The sequence below is a fragment of the Portunus trituberculatus genome, chromosome 37, assembly GCF_017591435.1.
Source record: "Portunus trituberculatus isolate SZX2019 chromosome 37, ASM1759143v1, whole genome shotgun sequence".
In the NCBI taxonomy this organism is placed as follows: domain Eukaryota; kingdom Metazoa; phylum Arthropoda; class Malacostraca; order Decapoda; family Portunidae; genus Portunus; species Portunus trituberculatus.
In genome coordinates, this window is record NC_059291.1 from 31796228 (window position 1) to 31804626 (window position 8399).

At 43.0% G+C, this 8399-nt stretch overlaps 1 long non-coding RNA gene across 1 annotated transcript in view; it reads right to left on the reverse strand.

Moving 5' to 3' along the window:
- The window catches only part of LOC123513992, a 5572-nt gene extending 4427 nt beyond the window's left edge, over positions 1-1145 (reverse strand). The window contains exon 1 of the long non-coding RNA XR_006677493.1: positions 999-1145. This is a non-coding gene — a long non-coding RNA (uncharacterized LOC123513992). The remainder of the gene's footprint in view (positions 1-998) is intronic.
- Positions 1146-8399: the final 7254 nt, after the last annotated feature.

Sequence of the window (8399 nt, forward strand, 5' to 3'; positions counted from 1 at the left end):
CAATAACCCTCAGACTCTTAACCCTTTCAATACTGGGGCACATTTTTACCTTGTGATTTGTGTACGATTAGACCATTTTATTGACGTTAGGAACGGTCTATGGAGGTCAAAAGGTTAATGGCAAGATCCTTCACTATTTTGATATCCCACATGAGATTTTGAAGCTGTATAAAATCACCAGATAGTAACCAGAATGAATATGGAAACACGTCCTGGTACTGAAGGGGTTAAATTACCATCACTATACTCATAACGCGTGGGTAATCGGATGATTTAATGGCGCCACGAGAACGAGGTCAGGAAACAAAATACACTTAAGTAAAATTTAACTCACTGGGTCCCTCCTGGAATCGATCTGAGGGCACAGTGCTGAATAGAAAATGTAAAATCTATACTGGGAAAGGAAAGGACATTGGCAAGATGGAAGGAGTGGAGAAGAGAGAGGGAAAGAGTGGAGTGGAGTGGAGAGGAGCAGCAGCAGAGAGAAAAGGGCGCGACACGAAGAAGAAAAGCGTGGCTGTCAAATGCCTCAAGCCAGAGCACAATGGAAGGGAGCGGGTGAAAGAGGAATTCATCAATAATTCGCCTCCTAAGTAGCTCCGCTGTGAATGCTGCTCTCCGCCTAATCTATGAGTGCTCCTCAGGCTCATACGTGGCATTTCAGGCCGTGAGGTGAAGAGGTTTGTGTACCGAGGAAGAGAGAGATAATGATGTAAACTGTAAAGGGTGCAAAGACCAAAGCAAGACACACTCACTCTCACTCACTTTCTTTCTCTCTCTCTCACACACTCACACTCACACTCAGACACAGACACAAACACAGACACACACTAAAGATCTGTTGTTTGCAAACAATGTTTAGTTTACTCAACCTAATCATAATACTATGTCGACCTAACCGTAATACTGTAATTACTAACAGCAATAACTCACGCAGAAATGGGCACAAATAAGCACTTCATAAGCACCACAATAATTAACTAAGAACAAACACTTACCCACGGTAACGTGACTGGTGATCACCTCAGTCACTCGCCAGTGTCCCATACATGTATGTCCTTTATGCATGCACTTTCACTTCATACACGGCTCACACAGTAACACTATCAAGACATGATGGAAGGCGGCTCGAGGTGCAGGAATCCGGCCAGTCCAGTGTGAGTGACTGAAACCCTGGCAACGGCACGAGTGACTTAGGAACTACGAGATAGCTCGAACCGTGTTTCGCTATTATAAGTGGCGGTTCAAGGCACATTCAGAAACAATAAACTATCATTAACTTGATACAATTTTGCAAACTGTTTGCAGACTGTTAGCAAACGGTTTCCCGTCCAGACCTCAGCTGTCGTCATGGCTGCGATGAGTGCAGACTGTAAAGACTGTCACCACTATTCTGTCCGCCTCTTTAAAGTTAGCCATTCACTCTTTATTCTGCTTGTTTCTGTATTCCTATTATTTGAACTCTTTTCAAGAAGGAGGCTTAAAGACACTTATTCAGTGGCTCTGGCTGACGGTTTTGTCTCTGTATGGAACTGGCACCTTAGTGGGTCTTCTTTTCATTGTAATACTTGTTACCCTTTGCCGCCGCCCATCCTATATAATAAAAAAAGTCAAGTTTTTTAGTTAGTCTCGTTGCCTCTCAGGCTCAGAGCACGGATGACAGAGTAATTGGGCTTTCAGGTACTGTGGGCGTCATTAGCGGACAAGATAGGGCATCATTACCTTACGGGGAATGCAGGGCAAGGGGGACGACTTAGGAAAGAGAAATTAACCTTGAGGAGGATGAGGAGGAGGATTAGTGGTGGTGGTTGTGGTGGTGGTGATAGTTGAGGATTAAATCGAGGACACTGTGTGTGTGTGTGTGTGTGTGTGTGTGTGTGTGTGTGTGTGTATTTACCTAATTGTATTTACCTAGTTGTAGTTTTACAGGACCTGGGCTTTATGCTCGTGTGGCCCGTCTCCATATCTACACTTATCCAATTCTTCTTTAAAACTATGCACACTCGTTGCTGACACCACTTCTTCACTCAAACTGTTCCACGTCTTAACACATCTTTGTAGGAAACTATATTTTTTAACATCTCTCAGACATCTTCCCTTTCTGAGCTTTTTATTATGCGATCTTGTGCTTCGAATGTCATATTCTTCTACTCAGGATCAGTTTCTCATTATCCATTTGGCCATTCCGTTGATCAATTTATAAATTTGTATCAGATCCCCTCTCTCCCTTCTCTGTTCCAGGGTTGGTAGGTCCATAGCCTTTAGTCTTTCCTCATATGTCGTCCCTTCAAATTCTGGAACCATTCTTGTAGCCATTTTTTGTCTCCAACTTCCTTATGTGTTTCTTTTCTTGTTTTTTTTTAAGGCCTATAGCGCCTGTAGGCACACTAGAAGAAGAGTGTATGGGAAACGCTGTTCAGCTTCCGCCCATTAGTGGCGCAGACAATTTTATTTATAGTGGTACCCATATTAAGGCCCATATCACCCCCGAAGCTCATCTTGGGTGTAACCACCTAGAACCTGGGTATCATGGTGACATGTAGGTAACTTTAAACCACTCGACAATTGGCAAAGTGTTTTAAGGCTGTACGTGGTGGGATTCGAACTTATGCGTGGACGTCTGCCCGATCCCACGCTCACCACCTTATCCACTACGCCACCACCTCTCTTCTGTGTGTGTGTGTGTGTGTGTGTGTGAGAGAGAGAGAGAGAGAGAGAGAGAGAGAGAGAGAGAGAGAGAGAGAGAGAGAGAGAGAGAGAGAGAGAGAGAGAGAGAGATATTGCTTCCGAGAATAACACTCTCTGAAAATTAAAATGGGGGTGAAAGCAAGTTAATGTTCTGGAAACCTTCAAGACAAGAAACGGAAAAAACGCAGAACGGAAAAATATCACACTTTTCTGAATACTAAAGAGAAGAAAAGAAGAAAAAAAAAAAAGGATTATCCACGTACTTAAATATTCAATTCCCTAAAATTAATACGACTTTAACCCCCAAACACACATTTTGAGAAGGGAAAAGGAAGATGATTTGACAAAAAACAGCAGAAGATAAGTAAAGTTCTGGCTTTACCTCAATTTCGTTTATCTACTTATTTATTTGTTCATTCATTTGTCTAATTATATTTTTTCGGTAAGAGTCAATCATTTTCTAGTTTTGGAGGTGGACTGTCAGCAGATAACGGAACCTGAGCTAATGGAAGCCACTTGATGCAATGAACATGAGTGAAGAGATTTAGTTACCGGGTCTCTTAACAAAATTGTACATGGAAGCAGAATACCAAACACTGAAAAGATTAAATAATAACAATAATAATAACAATAACAATAATAATAGTAGTCTGTAAACATCATGATACGAGGGAAATATGCTTACGAGGTTATACTTTGAAAGCCAATGAAAGACCAGCAGTAAAGATTCAAAACATACATAAAGAGTTGGAAATACTGAGGACAGAAGACACTTCGCCGCCGCTACAGTTAATGGTAAGACTTAATGATTATTATTGCCAATTAATGAAGGAAGGTCAACAGGTGAGACGGTAACCATTGCTAACAAATGAAGTATTATTGGTGGGAATAATTACTATACTCTTATTTTCGGCTACAAGCAGAATAAAATAAGACATAGGTGTGAGTGAATATTTTAGCGTCTCAATATTTGTGGCAATAAAACCCAATTGAGTAGTGTTCTATTATTGAAACGAGTAATAATTTGCGTACGTATATCATTAAGTAAGGAAATGACAGAAAAGCAGCTTTCCCATGAAACCGCGAGAAACATTATGAATAGGAAAAGACCCAAACTCCAGCTGCGGTTGCCAGATTCACCAGATATCGTATAATATTTCACAGAAAGGTTGGTCAACTGGATATCGTATATTTTTGGATACTCTACTGTCACATATCGACATATCAAAATAGTTTAAGTATTTTCAAATATATATCTACGGCATAAACACTTTGATAGTATAATTAAGGTTATAACCATTCATTGTGTTTTTTTTTCATACCATCTCTATTCTGGGACAAAAAAATGACTTTCGTTGCTCAATTGATAACTCAAAGTTAGTATGATATTTTCTTTCCTTCAAGGCTAGAAAGTAGACTACAAGAAATCATGAACATATGAAGCACCGTAAATGAGTTTATTTTCATAACTTACAAATCAAAGTCTGATAATGAGATTTTCTATTCTGCATAGATGTTTTCGGCGTAAAAGAAGACTAACAGAGACCTAGGTAGCAAATGGAGAGTGGCCATCCTGACGAGTTATTTTATCTCTAAAGACATACCATGTCCAGGCTATGGCAAGACACACCTAAGGTATATGGTGATGGAAGCAGTGCAGCATACTCGGGATATTTCGGTTCCGGCCGCAAATTTTCTTTTTTACTCATAAAGAAAACTAAACAAAAAATAGCTGTACTCTTTCTTTTTGAAGCATTAATCCTTGTAGAGGTGATGAGAAATGTGTGTTAAGGTTTTGCGCTTTATTAGAGTCTCTAAAAATAAGTAACTATACATAAATAACATAGTAAAATAACCACGGAAAAATACTGGAAGGGGTAAATGCATGGTAAATGAATAGATATATCGTAATATAGTGTTCAGAGACGACTGCTCTGTACCACGAGACGATGTTGACCCTCTCCTGAATTAAACCAGCCGGCTAACACTGAAAAAATTACCAGTTTGGGTCCTCTCCTACTATCTAATCTTTTCCTCCTATCTTCCTTTCCTTCGTAGTTATCACTGTCTTCCATATTTCTCGTTCTATTACCTCGAAGTTTTCTATGTATACTTTGTTAGCTTTTTCAGTACCATGAAACGTTCACTATTTGGTGATTTTTTTTTTTTATAGCTTCAAAAACCTATGTGGGGGATTAAAAAAAGGTGAAGACTCTGGCCATTAATTTTCTGACTTCCATAGACCCTTCCTAATGTAAATAAAATCGTCTAATAATATCAGAAATTCGCGGTAAAAATGCGTCCCATTACTGAAATGGTTAATACTTACATTGTACCGATATCTCCTCCACAACAAAGGTTTTGCTGCAATGAAATCAAAAGTTAGTGCCTCAAAGGGCAGAGATGATGCGTTTCGTTTTATTATATTTATATTTTTCTGACGGAAAAGAGGGACTGGTTTCAGGGAGCAGCTGTAAACTTTGTCACAAGAAATCTTTGGGGAAAAAAAAGAAAAACAGAGAAAATTTATGTATATTTCTTTTCTTCTTTTTTCTCTTGGTTCGGCCGGAAATGCCTTTGTCAAAGGTTTGTGTCCGTGATGAAATATTCTTGTTGCTTTGGATTTTAGTATTTTTTAGATATTGTTATGTGTGTGTGTGTGTGTGTGTGTGTGTGTGTGTGTGTGTGTGTGTGTGCAATTCACCTAGGTCGCCTGCTGGTCACCCAGCCAGTCTTCCCCATTACGGAGCGAGCTATGAGCTCATAGACCGATCTTCGGGTAGGAATGAGACCACAACACACTCCACACACCGGGAAAGCAAGGTCACAACCCCTCGAGTTACATCCCGTACCTATTTACTGCTAGGTGAACAGGGGCCACACATTAAGAGGCTTGCCCATTTGCTTCGCCGCGCCGGGATTCGAACCCGGCCCTCTCGATTGTGAGTCGAGCGTGCACTACACTACGCGGTGTGTGTGTGTGTGTGTGTGTGTGTGTGTGTGTGTGTGTGTGTGTTTCACTGTTTCACTTTTTTACTGTTTGATCTGCTGCAGTCTCTGACGAGACAGCCAGACGTTACCCTACCGAACGAGCACAGAGCTCATTATTTCCGATCTTCGGATAGGCCTGAGACCAGGCACACACCACACACCGGGACAACAAGGTCACAACTCCTCGATGTACATCCCGTACCTACTCACTGCTAGGTGAACAGGGGCTACACGTGAAAGGAGACACACCCAAATATCTCCACCTGGCCGGGGAATCGAACCCCGGCCCTCTGGCTTGTGAAGCCAGCGCTCTAACCACTGAGCTACCGGGTGTGTGTGTGTGTGTGTGTGTGTGTGTGTGTGTTAACGATTCCCTTATGTATTATTATCTACCCACACCTACAGCCACACCCACACCCACACCGACACACAAACACACACACACACACACACACACACACACACACACACACACACACACACACACACACACACACACACACACACACACACACACACACACACACACACACACAGCCTTCCTTCACCAGAGACGCAATATTGAGCGGTAGTATTAAGCATTATGTCCTCTTCTTTGTTGGTCTTACAGTCTTACACACTTCCCGTAAGAGGCTGAGACATAACCCGAGGCAGGATGAAAGAGGAGGAGAAGTAGGAGAAGGAGGAGGAGAATGAGGAGGAGGAAGAGGAGGGCCCTGTAGAAGAAAACAGAGGGATGATCATGTAAGAGGAGAGAGAGTAGAGTAGGTAGGATATGGAGAGGAGGTTATGAAAGGCAGTAGGGAAAAGGAGAGGAGAAAATAATGAATGAGGAGGAGGAAGGGGGGAAATAAAGGCTAAATGGGGAGAAATTGATAGAAGTTCCCTGTGCAAGAAAACAAAACAAACAAACAAGAGTAATAAGTGGAAAGGAGGAATAAAGAAAGGAGGAATAAAGAAAGGAGAGGAAGAGAAGGAGGAGGAGGGGGTAGAGAAGGGAGAGGCTCTAAGTGGGTGGAAGGAGACCACACAAAGGACAGAGAATCTCCTCCAAGTGACTAAACTTGGGAGAGTAAAAGTGCAGAGAAAGAGAGAAAGAAGTGGAAGCTTCTTTAAACACACGGAAGAGTCTCGTGGTTGTGTCTCTTTGTCTAGGCGGCGAGGCTGATAAAGGCGGCCTCTCTCTCTCTCTCTCTCTCTAGTAGGTACGTCCTCCTGTGACACACTCCTAAAGTTCGTATTTAGAAGCCTTCTGTTCTCTCACCATGACTATTTTCCAAGGCCACAGAGATGATTAGCGGGATTTTCAAGAGTATTTCTCCAATCAAAATGGCAGAAATTTTGTCAGTCTGCCTGTAGAACCGTAAAATCTTCTTAAAAACTCGTATAAATTTAAATAAACCGCTTCGACTACTAATCTGCCTGTAGAATCGAAAAAAAAGTATCTTCGAAACTCCTGTAAATTCAACTAAAACCCTTTGAAATTGTGGTGGTGAAGCACAGAAGGATTTGAGGATACAAACCTAAGGAATTAAGCTCTCTCTCTCTCTCTCTCTCTCTCTGAATCACGGTAAAATTCGTACGAGATGAAAAAAATCACGGAAACTTGTAAGACAGGAGACGCGTGTGGCGCTGAGGACGGCTGGATACCAAATTATGGATTGCTGGGCTGCGGTACTGACATATCTATGAGCAGTGGGCGAGAGGGAAAATCCGTGGGCGGGTGAGCGAGTAAGCAGTGGGACAGGAATCTTTACTGGGTTGTGGGCGCGGCGGAGGAGGGAGGAGAAATCTGTCCAGCGTTTGCCTGTCCGCCGTAAATCTCTTTCCTCGCTATTGAAAAATTGCCTGTGTGCATCCTCGGTAATTTCCTCCGTCGCTACGCCGTTCTGTGGTTCCGCGCCTGAATCTTTATGCTTGCGGAGTGTGTGAAGACCGCTGGGTCACGCTGGGTTGCCGAACTGCGCTACAGAGACGGAGGGAATACAGAGAGACAGGTAATTATGGATCATTTCAGTATTCGTAATGGTTTAGTGTTCTCTCTCTCTCTCTCTCTCTCTCTCTCTCTCTCTCTCTCTCTCTCTCTCTCTCTCTCTCTGGTTGTATTCGATGGCGTGCACACTGCCGTTCCCTTGGACCTCGACGTAAATTAATGCCACAGGATATTTTGGAGAAGGAGGAGGAGGAGGAGGAGGAGGAGGAGGAGGGAGGGAAGATACTGTATTCAAGGAAGGAAGGGTATAAGGAGAAGGAAGAACCTTCCAGGTCTGAACCCCTCCTCTCAGACCAACAGTTTGGGTTCAGACCTGGAAGGTCAACCTCCGACCTAATGATGCTTCTCACCAGGCAGTGGCAGGACGCCCTCGACGACGGCAAGGACACTATAGTGGTTGCTTTGGACATAGCTGGAGCTTTTGATAAAGTATGGCACAACGGATTACTGGAAAAGCTTCGTGCTAAAGGCATCCAGGGTGGCTTGCTACGACTCCTGGGAAATTACCTGCAGGACAGAAGCCTCAAGGTGGTTGTCAACGGGCAAACATCTGAGTCCCTGCCTGTGGAGGCATCAGTGCCACAGGGTTCAATTCTTGGCCCACTCCTGTGGAATATCTATGTGGATGATCTTCTCCAGCTACTGCCAGGAGTCAAGGCCTATGCTGATGACTGCACCCTCTCCTATACCTATCCACGCCAGGACAGTGGGCGGGCTGCTGAGGCCA